The sequence below is a fragment of the Aethalodelphis obliquidens genome, unplaced genomic scaffold (assembly GCF_003676395.1).
Source record: "Aethalodelphis obliquidens isolate GAN/ISIS:26980383/991018 unplaced genomic scaffold, ASM367639v1 scaffold2, whole genome shotgun sequence".
In the NCBI taxonomy this organism is placed as follows: Eukaryota; Metazoa; Chordata; class Mammalia; order Artiodactyla; family Delphinidae; genus Aethalodelphis; species Aethalodelphis obliquidens.
The window spans coordinates 33511827-33524196 of record NW_020837946.1 but is presented as its reverse complement, the minus strand read 5'-3'; the positions used below and the strand labels follow the sequence as shown (position 1 = coordinate 33524196).

General features: G+C 38.6%; 1 protein-coding gene across 1 annotated transcript in view; it reads left to right on the top strand.

The window, feature by feature from the left end:
• Nucleotides 1-12370, top strand: part of CDK15 (cyclin dependent kinase 15) — a 113462-nt gene that overhangs the window by 31713 nt on the left and 69379 nt on the right. The gene's annotated exons all lie outside the window — the stretch shown is intronic.

Sequence of the window (12370 nt, the reverse complement as noted above, 5' to 3'; positions counted from 1 at the left end):
GTTGTGGCCTCTCCTGTTGCAGAGCACAGGCTCCGGACGTGCAGGCTCAGCGGCCATGGCTTACAGGCCCAGCCACTCCGCGGTATGTGGGATCCTCCCGGACTGGGGCACGAACCCAAGTCCCCTGCATCGGCAGGCAGACTCTCAACCACTGTGCCACCAGGGAAGCCCTGGCTTTTTATATTTATAGAAGTAATGTTATAATTGCAATTTTATTCTTCACACCAGTTTTCCAAATCATTTTATTACTTATTCCTGAGGAAATTAGAATTCAAAACTATTATATTAGTTGACCCAAACTATGAACTCAGTGAGTATTTACTAAATATCTTCTGCAAGTTTGGTCCCATGCTAAGTGCTAAGGCTGTATCTATATAACCCTAGAAAAAGCCATACAAAAGAGAAAGTAAATAATATACTCACACAAATCTCAGTAAGCAGTTTGCCTGAAAAAAAGTTGTTGAGATAGCATTTGAAAAACTCCTTAGGAAAACGTGTATTTTTAGTGTTATGCCTGTATTTTCTCTGAACCCTGGACAGTAGAGCAAGTGGATGAGAAGTCTGGTGGCATCAGATAGACTTGAGCTTGAATCTTAGATATACCAGTTACTAGTGGTGTGACCATGGGTAGATTACTTTTCCTATTTAAGACTCAGTTTATTGCAGAAAGAGGATAATAATACCTATTTCACTGAGTTGTTATGAGGCTTAAATGAGAATATACATATAAAACACTAATCACAGAGTTTTATCTTCATAGTTCAACAAATGTTGGCTATTATTATTATTCCATTTTTTTTTACTTTCCCTTAGTGATGTCTCGTTCACCATCAAGATAACTAACAATTTATAATTTAAAAATCAAGAAGCCAGTATAGTGAAAACAAATCATTAAAATGCAATTTATTAACCTTTTTACATAAGCCATTTGAAATAAAATGATGACAGGATTGCTATTCATTTCATCAAAAACCCAGAGAAATGGCTTCTCCCTGGTCTTTCTTTCTTCCCTTTTAACTACTTCATCTTCCCTTCTTTATGGAGCACATCCTATATGCAAAGCATGCTGCTGGGTGTTGTGAAGAATGAGAAGAAAAAGCCTGATCTTTGCTCTCTATCTTTTCAGTTGTAACAGAGCAGATGATTCAAGTTGCAACCAGTGTTATGATGGAGGTAACAAAGACCTTGTAAACTGAGATGAGAGCAAGTCAGTCTCAATGTGGCTAATAGAGTCAATAGATTTTGAACTGAGCTTGGGAGGATGGGTCATGCAAACAGGCATGGAAAAAGGAATTCAGAAAATGAGTTTATAACTGAATTTGATGCCGTTTTCAAAAGTCTTCCAGAGCCCCTGGGAAATACATCATTTTGAATTTCTGCAGAAGGGCCAAATGGCTATCAGGTTAGCCGGGGATTCAGCCTGGTAGGATCAGGTGCATTCTGGAGGAAAGTGTGGCCTTAAGTGTTTAATATAATGGAAGCTGTACTTACTGATGTATGTATTAGTGGTCCCCCTGAAAGGATAATCAGATTTAGAAAGAGATGTGTGGATAGGCTAAAGAGGATTTCTGAGCATAATAGACATCCCCAGGTCACCAGCATAAGGGGAGGGTCTCTAGGCCCAGGTTCACCCTGTTCTCCTGGTGTTTCCTTTGTGAGCTGAGCTTGCCTGTTGCTTCAGGCCTGCCTCGCTCAGATTTTGCCCACAGCCAACTTTTTCGGGATGACATTTGACTTTAACAGTGAAAACTTTTGCCAGTTTTGCTAACAGATGGTTCTTAGCATGGTTCAGAAAAACTGGATGCGTATTGCTCTGTATGCTCAATGTTTCTTTTATTGCATATTTACCGAGGAATTGCCTCTCCATCACAGGTGTTTGCAATTACATTTAGTATTCAACTTTGGACTTTCTTGGTCTGTTTTATGGACTTACCTTACTGAATGCTTTGCTTGTTTAATATGAAAAACCACAAAGGATTTTTTTTGACACATTTGAGGTTGTTAGGCATCCAGTTTCCAACAATGGATGTTTCTTTTTCCGCCAGGGTAAAAGCTGAGAGCCCTTCATAGAGGAGCCCTCTCCCCTCAAGAAGACATGAGGCCTCATTTGAAAACTTTGGCACTGTCCCATTTTTCCTGTAAGAACTTTAAGGATGTGAGACCAGGGAGACAGGAGGTTAAATGAGAAGGGCTGAAAGGCAAAATAAGAACAGCTGTGGGCTTCCCTGGTGGCGCAGTGGTTGAGGGTCCGCCTGCTGATGCAGGGGACACGGGTTCGTGCCCCGGTCCGGGAGGATCCTGCGTGCCGCGGAGCGGCTGGGCCCGTGAGCCATGGCCGCTGGCCCTGCGTGTCTGGAGCCTGTGCTCTGCAGCGGGAGAGGCCGCAGCAGTGAGAGGCCCACGTACCGCAAAAAAATAAATAAATAAGAACAGCTGGAATTCATTAGTTAAAATCCAGGGTCACTAGCTAAAAAGACAACTGAAAGCCATGTGCAGCAAAACTAAATGAGCAATACAGACTTCTCTAAAAATCCTTGAAGTAGGAAATACTTTTTCTGAACACTTTGGTTGTTCTAATGGTATATCAGCCAAAGATTTATTGAGTAGGATTTTACTACATGTACAGTCTCTCTACATTCAGGTAGAAAACATGCAGCAGTTTATTAATCTTGTCATTTGGAATACTATTTGATTGTAACATGTAATGTTATGAAATTAGCAAAAGTATGAACAGCACTAAGGAAAATACATGTGCCAGATATTTTTCATGTGTTACCTCTTTCAATCTTCTTAATAACCTTTGGAGATAGAGATTATTACGATTCCAGTACAGAGCTATGATTCAAACCAAATCTCTCTGATTCAAAAATCCATACAATCCCTTAGCATTCATTCCATGAGTATTTACTGAGCACCTATTTTGGCCAGGTACTCTGACGGCTGCTAGATACACAGCAGCAGACACAGTAGGCGTGTTCCCTACCCTATTCCTCTGCTAATTAAAAAGATTAGCCACCTTCATAGCAACTTAGAGGATCTTTCATAACTAGCTCTATAATTATATATATTTTTTCAAGTTTGCAAACATTTTCTTTGTTTTCTTTTTTTTATACATCTTTATTGGAGTATAATTGCTTCACAATGCTGTGTTAGCTTCTGTTGTACAACAAAGTGAATCAGCCATATGCATACATATAGCCCCATATTCCCTCCCTCTTGAGCCTCCCTCCCACCCTCCCTATCCCATCCCTCTAGGTGGTCGCAAAGCACCGAGCTGATCTCCCTGTGTTATGAGGCTGCTTCCCACTAGCTATCTATTTTACATTTGGTAATGTATATATGTCCATGCCACTCTCTCATTTTGTCCCAGCTTCCAGCTCCCACCAACCCCCCTCATGTCCTCAAGTCCATTCTCTATGTTTACATCTTTATTCCTGCCCTGCCACTAGGTTTATCAGTACCATTTTTTTTAGATTCCATGTATGTGTGTTAGCATACAATATTTGTTCTTCTCTTTCCGACTTCACTCTGTATGACAGACCCTAGGTCCACCCACCTCACTATAAATAACTCATTTTCGTTTCTTTTTATGGCTAATATTCCATTGTATATATGTGCCACATCACATATACCTAAACGTTTCGATGGACGTTTAGGTTGCTTCCATGTCCTGGCTATTGTAAATGAACATTGTGGTACATGTCTCTTTTTGAATTATGGTTTTCTCAGGGTATATGTCCAGCAGTGGGATTGCTGGCTCATATGGTAGTTCTATTTTTAGTTTTTTAATGAACAACCATACTGTTCTCCCTACTGACTGAATAAATTTACATTCCCATCAACAGTGCAAGAGGGTTCCCTTTTCATCAAACCCTCTCCAGCATTTTTTATTTGTAGATTTTTTGATGATGGCCATTCTGATCGGTGTCAGGTGATACCTCATTGCAATTTTGATTTGCATTTCTCTAATAATTAGTGACATTGAGCATCTTTTCATGTGCCTCTTGGCCATCTGTGTGTCTTCTTCGGTGAAATGTCTATTTAGGTCTTCTGCCCATTTTTTAATTGGGTTGTTTGTTTTTTTGATATTGAGCTCCATAAGCTGTTTGTGTATTTTGGAGATTAATCCTTTGTCCATTGTTTCATTTGCAAATATTTTCTCCCATTCTGAGGGTTGTCTTTTCATCTTGTTTATGGTATCCTTTGCTGTGCAAAAGCTTTTAAGTTTAGTTAGTTCCCATTTGTTTACTTTTGGTTTTATTTTCATTACTCTAGGAGGTGGGTCAAAAAAGATCTTGCTGTGGTTTATGTCAGAGTGTTTTTCCTATGTTTTCCTCTAAGAGTTTTATAGTGTCCGGTCTTACATTTAGGTGTTTAATCCATTTTGAGTTTATTTTTGTGTATGGTGTTAGGGAGTGTTCTAATGTCATTCTTTTACATGTAGCTGTCCAGTTTTCCCAGCACCACTTATTGAAGAGGCTGTCTTTTCTCCATTGTCTGTTCTTGCTTCCTTTGTCTTAAATTAAGTGACCATATGTGCATGGGTTTATCTCTGGGCTTTCTATCCTGTACCATTGATCTATATTTCTGTCTTTGTGCCAGTACCATAGTGTCTTGATTACTGTAGCTTTGTAGTATAATTTGAAGTTGAGGAGCCTGATTCCTCCAGCTCCGTTTTTTTTTTCTCAAGATTGCTTTTACTATTCGCGGTCTTTTGTGTTTCCATACAAACTGTAAAATTGTTTGTTCTAATTCTGTGAAGAATGCCATTGGTAGTTTGATAGGGATCACATTGAATCTGTAGATTGCTTTGGGTAGTAGAGTCATTTTGACAATATTGATTCTTCCAATCCAAGACCATGGTATATCTCTCCATCTGTTTGTATCATCTTTGATTCCTATCATCAGTGTCTTATAGTTTTCTGAGTACAGATCTTTTACCTCCTTAGGTAGGTTTATTCCTAGGTATTTTATTCTTTTTCTTGCAATGGTGAATGAGATTGTTTCCTTAATTTCTCTTTCTGATTTTTCATTGTTAGTGTATAGGAATGCCAGAGATTTCTGTGCATTAATTTTGTATCCTGCAATGTTACCAAATTCACTGATTAGTTCTAGTAGTTTTCTGATGGCATCTTTAGGATTTTCTATGTATAGTATCATGTCATCTGCAAACAGTGACAGTTTTACTTCTTCTTTTCCAATTTGCATTCCTTTTATTTCTTTTTCTTCTCTGATTGCCATGGCTAGGACTTCCAAAACTATGTTGAATAATAGTGGCGAGAGTGGACATCCTTGTCTTGTCCCTGATCTTAGGGGAAATGCTTTCAGTTTTTCACCATTGAGAATGTTGTTTTTTGTGGGTTTGTCATATATGGCCTTTATTACGTTGAGGTAGTTTCCCTCTATGCCCACTTTCTGGAGAGTTTTTATCATAAATGGGTGTTGAATTTTGTCAGAAGCTTTTTCTGTGTCTATTGATTTGATCATATGATTTTTATTCCTTAATTTGCTAATATGGTGTATCACATTGATTTGCGTATATTGAAGAATCCTTGCATTCCTGGGATAAATCCCACTTGATCATGGTGTATCATCATTTTAATATGTTGTTGGATTCTGTTTGCTAGTATTTTGTTCAGGATTTTTGCATCTATGTTCATCAGTGATATTGGTCTATAATTTTCTTTTTTTTGTGATATCTTTTTCTGGTTTTGGTATCAGGGTGATGGTGGCTTCATAGAACGAATTTGGGAGTGTTCCTCCATCTGCAATTATTTGGAAGAGTTCGAGAAGGATCGGTGTTAGCTCTTCTCTAAATGTTTGATAGAATTTGCCTGTAAAGCCATCTGGTCCTGGGCTTTTGTTTGTTGGAATATTTTTAATTACAGTTTCAATTTCATTATTTGCTATAGGTATGTTTATATTTTATAATTCTTCCTGGTTCAGTCTTGGAAAATTGTACCTTTCCAAGAATTTGTCCATTTCTTTGTGGTTGTCCATTTTATTGGCATATAGTTGTTTGTAGTAGTCTCTTATAATCCTTTGTATTTCTGTGGTGTCAGTTGTGATTTCTCCTGTTTCATTTCTAATTTTATTGATTTGCGTCATCTCCTGTTTTTTCTTGATGAGTCTAGCTAAGGGTTTATCAATTTTGTTTGTCTTCTCAACCAACTTTTAGTTTTATTGATCTTTGCTATTGTTTTCTTTGTTTCTATTTCATTTATTTCTGCTCTGATATTTATGATTTCTTTCCTTCTACTGACTTTGGGTTTTCTTTGTTCTTCTTTCTTTAGTTGCTTTAGGTGTAGGGTTAGATTGTTTATTTGAGATTTTTCTTGTTTCTAAGGTAGGATTGAATTGCTATAAACTTCCCTCTTAGAACTGCTTTTCTGCATCCTGTAGGTTTTCGGTCGTTGTGTTTTCACTGTCATTTATTTCTATGTATTTTTTTATTTCTTCTTTGATTTCCTCAGTGATCTCTGGTTATTTAGTAGTTCACTGTTTAGCCTCCATGTATTTGTGTTTTTTACAGTGTTTTTCCTGTAATTGATTTCCAACCTCATAGCATTGTGGTCAGAAAAGGTGCTTGATATGATTTTAATTTTCTTAAATTTTCCATGGCTTGATTTGTGACCCAAGATGTGATCTATCCTGGAGAATATTCCATGTGCACTTGAGAAGAAAGTGTGTTCTGCCACTTTCAGGTGGAATGTTCTATAAATATCAATTAAATCTATCTGGTCTATTGTGTCATTTGAAGCTTGTGTTTCCTTATTTATTTTCTGGTTTGATTATCTGTCCACTGGTGTAAGTGGGGTGTTAAAGTCTCCTACTATTATTGTGTTACTGTTAATTTCCCTCTTAATGGTTGTTAGCATTTGCATTATGTATTGAGGTGCTCCTATGTTGGGTGCATAAACATTTATATTTATTATATTTTCTTCTTGGATTGATTCCTTGATCATTATGTAGAGTCCTTCCTTATCTCTTGTAACAGTCTTTATTTTAAAGTCTATTTTATCTGATACGAGTATTGCTACTCCAGGTTTCTTTTGATTTCCATTTGCATGCAATATATTTTTCCATCCCTTCACTTTCAGTCTGTATGTGTCCCTCGGTCTGAAGTGGCTCTCTTGTAGACAGCGTATATATGGGTCTTGTTTTTGTATCCATTCAGCCAGTCTGTGTCTTTTGGTTGGGGCATTTAATCCATTTACATTCAACATCATTATTGATATGTGTGTTTCTATTACCATTTTCTTAATTGTTTTGGGGTTGTTTTTGTAGGTCCTTTTCTTCTCTTGTGTTTCCTCCCTAGAGAAGTTCCTTTAGCATTTGTTTAAAGCTGGTTTGGTGGCGCTGAATTCTCTTAGCTTTTGCTTGTCTGAAAAGCTTTTGATTTCTCCTTCGAATCTGAATGAGATCCTTGCTGGGTAGAGTAATCTTGATTGTTGGTTTTTCTCTTTCATCACTTTAAGTATATCCTGCCACTCCCTCTGGCCTGCAGAGTTTCTGCTGAAAAATCAGCTGATAACCTTATGGGGATTCCTTTGTATGTTATTTGTTGCTTTTCCCTTGTTTCTTTTAATATTTTTTCTTTGAATTTAATTTTTGATAGTTTGATTAATATGTGTCTTGGTGTGTTTCTCCTAGGGTTTATCCTGTATGGGACTCTCTGCGCTTCCTGGACTTGGGTGACTATTTCCTTTCCCATGTTAGGGAAGTTTTCCATAATCTCTTCAAATATTTTCTCAGACCCTTTATTTTTCTCTGGGACCCCTATAATTTGAATGTTGGTGCATTTAGTGTTTTCCCAGAGGTCTCTGGGATAGTCTTCAATTCTTTTCCTTCTTTTTTCTTTATTCTGCTCCTCGGCAGTTGTTTCCACCATTCTGTCTTCCAACTCACTTATTCGTTCTGCCTCAGTAATTCTGTTATTGATTCCTTCTAGTGTATTTTTCATTTCAGTTATTGTATTATTCATCTCTGTTTGTTTGTTCTTTAGTTCTTCTAGATCTTTGTTAAACATTTTTTGTATTTTCTCTATCCGTGCCTCCCTTCTATTCCTGAGATTCTGGATCATCTTTACTATCATTACTCTGGATTCTTTTTCAGGTAGATTGCCTATTTCCTCTTCATTTATTTGGTCTTGTAGGTTTTTACCTTGCTCCTTCATCTGTGACATATTTTTTTTTCTGTCTCTTTGTTGTTGGGTGGGATTGTGTTCCTGTCTTACTGGTTGTTTGGCCTGAGGCTTCCAACACTGGAGTCTGTAGGCTGTTGGGCAGAGCTGGGTCTTGGTGCTGAGATGAGGACCTCTGGGAGACCTCACTCCAATGAATATTCCCTGGGGTCTGAGGTTCTCTGTAGTCCAGTGGTTTGGACTCGGAGCTCCCACCACAGGAGCTTCAGCCTGACTGAAGCTTGTGAACCAAGATCTCACAAGTGCATGGGGTAGCAAAAAAAAAAAAAGAAAAAAGAAAAGAAAAAACAAAAAAGGAGAACAATAACAAAGAGTAAAGAATAAACTTAGACTAGGAAACTAACAGATATGTTAGAAAGAATATAAAAATAAAAATATAGTTGAAGTTAAAAATAAAAAGAACCACAATTGTAAAAAAGAGGAGAAGGAAAAAAGAAAAAAAAAAAAGGTGGAAAAGGCCTTGACTGTGGAGGATGATGCCTACGCAGGGGCAGGGTTTGGGCAGTGGGCAGGGCCTATGCTTAGGACCCAAAGGGCTGGAAAAGGCCCTGCGGGGTGGGGGCAGGGGTGAGACTTAGGCTCAACAGAAGGGGCCCAGGCATGCCTCTGGTCTCAGAGGGTGGGGGACCCAGCCTGGGAGGCCAGCAGGCTTCCTGGGCCCGAGTGGGTGGGGCAAGCACCCTCTCCTGCTCCTCCGGTCCTGGAGGGCCCCTCCCACCTGCCCCTCCTGTTCTCCCCTGCCTTCCCTCCTATTCCCCCAGGACCACTGTGGCCTGGAGGGGGCCTCTGAGAGCATAGGATCTGGCCTGAGAGCCAGGCAGGCTCCCAGGCCTTTTGGGCAGGGGAAACGCTCGTCACACTCCCCCCGATCCAAGACGCCGAGGGTCCCTCTAGGCATGGGAACCCCTCCCCACTTCCAGCCACCCCTCAGGGGTGCTGGTCCTGTCTGGCCTCCACTTCTCCTTCCTTCTCGGTTCCCCCATGTCCTACCAGTTTGCTTGGGGGTTCCTCCCATCTCCTTGGGCATCGAGGTCCCCCACCAGCATCTGGCAGGTTCCCTATTGTGGGGAGACACGAACTCTGTGTCTTCCCATGCTGCCATCCTGACTCTGACCCCCATAATTACATTTTAAATGTTTATTTTTGCAACTAGGAGATAACACTTTCATTTGAACAGGCAAATGTTAAAAGTTTTTATATAAGAACAAGTTCCCTAGTTTTATTAACCTATGTATAAATGTCTTAATAATGTGCATTATTTTGAATATCTTTCTATAAAAATAGAAACTTGGTTTAAAAAGAACTTCCAGGACTTTCAGCCTGTTAGCAGCATTAGTGAGGAAGCAATCATAGAACTAATCTTTTTTGAAGGCTAGGCACATGACATAATCTTCCCCCCAACTCAATCTTTTTTTTGAAACTTTACATCAACTCTAGTTGGTAAAGTGTTATTTTTGTCATAGTGATGAAGGAATATGAACTTCAGAGAGGTTAGGTAACACATCTGAGGTCACAGAGCTAGTAATCAGACTCATTACTTATTCAAATCCATTCTATTATATTCAAAATATCCTTTCTACTTTATTATGATAAATTTAGAAATCCTTAACTCAAGCATTTTTCCTTTTGCAACAGTTAAAATAAAAATAGAAATCTATTTTTATGATACATTTTGTATAAGTGTTAAGCAAAATGCAGGAGAGACATTTTAAAGAAAATAATATACGCTATTGTATATTTGTCAATTCTGATTCTTTCATCCACTCTACAGCACTGTAATTGCAAGTCTTTAAGTTAGAAAACTGTTTCAGCTGAGAATCTTTTAATATCATTCTCTAGTAGAAAACATTACAAAGTAATTATTCCCAGTCCATATATGAGAAAACTGAGCCAAAAATAGACAGAGGCACCTCTGCGAGGTCATACAGTGAGGTGGAGGATAGCAATTAGAAGCACTGAGTTGCTGGTTACCACATATAGATTACGATAGGCCTGGTTGTTAAGAAGTCCTCCGTTAAATGCAATCAAATAACATCAAAGACATAACACATTTATATGTGTATAGTTGTATTTTTATAAAACAAAATAATGCCATGTGATTGGGATAACAATTCCAAAGAAGTCAGATGATAACTATTATCTAATATTTGTCTTCATATTTTTCTAAATCTATATAGGTGATTTCTTAGAATGTATAACTCAGCTCATTGACTTGATTTGTGACACTCAGGCCAGAGAAAACATGGCATCAGGAACTACAAATTCTTTTCAATTCAATGCCCAACGTGGGTTGGGCCTGAGAATTGACTCCATTATTGACTCCTACATAAACTCATGACAACTGTCTGGTCTTCATTAATTCACAGGCACTTACTGAGCACCACATGCCAGACGTATGCTAGGTGCTCAAGGAGTTCAGAGCCTAGGAGGACTTTGACTACCAGGCACTCACTCTATATAGCTGTGCCCCAGGACTTTGAGAATCAGCCTTGTTCTTTGTCATTGTCATCTTTACATTTTCTTCTAAAGTAGAACAGAGAGTAACATCAAACATCCTGACCCATTTCACTTGCAAAGCTTCAATTTTCCTAAAACTTCACTAAACCACCAACCCCAATGAAATTAACAAAACAAAGAAATTAAATATTCTCATATCATTGCAAGATGAAAATGATATTTTTTTTCTAAATTATTACTCTCTTACATATATGAGAATCAGGTTAAATTTCATTAGCTGGAATTTCATTGGTATTTAGTTGGTCATATTAAACACCTTTTGGGACACTTAAAGAAAGAAATACTTTACATTTTTTAAATGAGCTGACTAACGTTTCGTCATGGGTCATTTTTTCTGATTTTGGGTTTATGTTGTTTTCTTCAGGTTTTCTCTTTGGCTTTCTGGGTGTTCTCATGATCATACCAAGTTAGTATATGTAAAATTCTTAGACCAGTGCCTGGCATGTAGTAAATGCTCAATGAGTGTTAGCCATCATCATCATCATCATTATCATTATAAAAGTATTCTAGAAGCACTTAAAGTAATTCTATTGTGATTCCATTTGTCTGGAGCTTTAAAGACTCCCTTGTTTATCTTTGTGTCGACTTTGAAGAAGAACAAAAATAAGTATATCTAGACTATGTGAATTATAAAAACAATAATTTTACAGGAATCAGAATGCTCTGATTTTAGGATTTTTCCTCTTCTCAGTTGGCTTTGCATCCCTCAGCTAATTATCCTGTAGAACACACCATATTCTGCTGTGAAGTTTATGAGGTAGCCTTGAAATTAGAAAAAAAGACCTTTCCTTCCTGGGTTTAAGACCCACACATCTGAGGTGGTAGGCATCTTAGATATCTCTGGTGGATGGACCAAACAACATACCAATATCATGAGAAAACTGCTTTAAACATCATCTACTCTTTCACGTAAATTCCCTATTATTACTCGTCAAAAGTCACAGTTTCCGTATAAGTATTTCAGTGGTTCTGGGGTGTTAAAAAAAAAAAAGCAGTAGTAGACATGTCATAACACACATGACATTTATAACTAAAATAAACATGGAATAAAAGCATCTTCGGGCTTCCCTGGTGGCGCAGTGGTTGACAGTCCGCCTGCCGATGCAGGGGACACGGGTTCGTGCCCTGGTCCGGGAAGATCCCACATGCCGCGGAGCGGCTGGGCCCGTGAGCCATGGCCGCTGAGCCTGCGCGTCCGGAGCCTGTGCTCCGCAACGGGAGAGGCCACAACAGTGAGAGGCCCGCGTACCGCAAAAAAAAAAAATCTAATTTAGTATATGCTTTGTAGTGTGTGTGTGTGTGTGTGTGTGTGTGTGTGTGTGTGTGTGTAGAGAGATGAGAGAGAGGGAGGGAGGGAGGGGGAGAAAAAGAAAGAGAGAGAGAAGTTCATGAACATAATTTGTAAATAAAAATATACATAAAATACAAGCATTCTCAACCGATTGTCCGAAGTCAGTGTTTTAAGTATGGATGGTGTTGAAAACTCTAGCAGAAACATGATATAAACAAAATTTTAAGATGTTAATCTGGGAGTGGAGGTTTAGTGAGGTTCAGATTGATAGGGAGGCTTAGAAGCTGATGGCTGGGATACTTTAATTTGCAACAGGGGTGATGCTTTATATTTATACATGGGATCTGATTCCATCCACA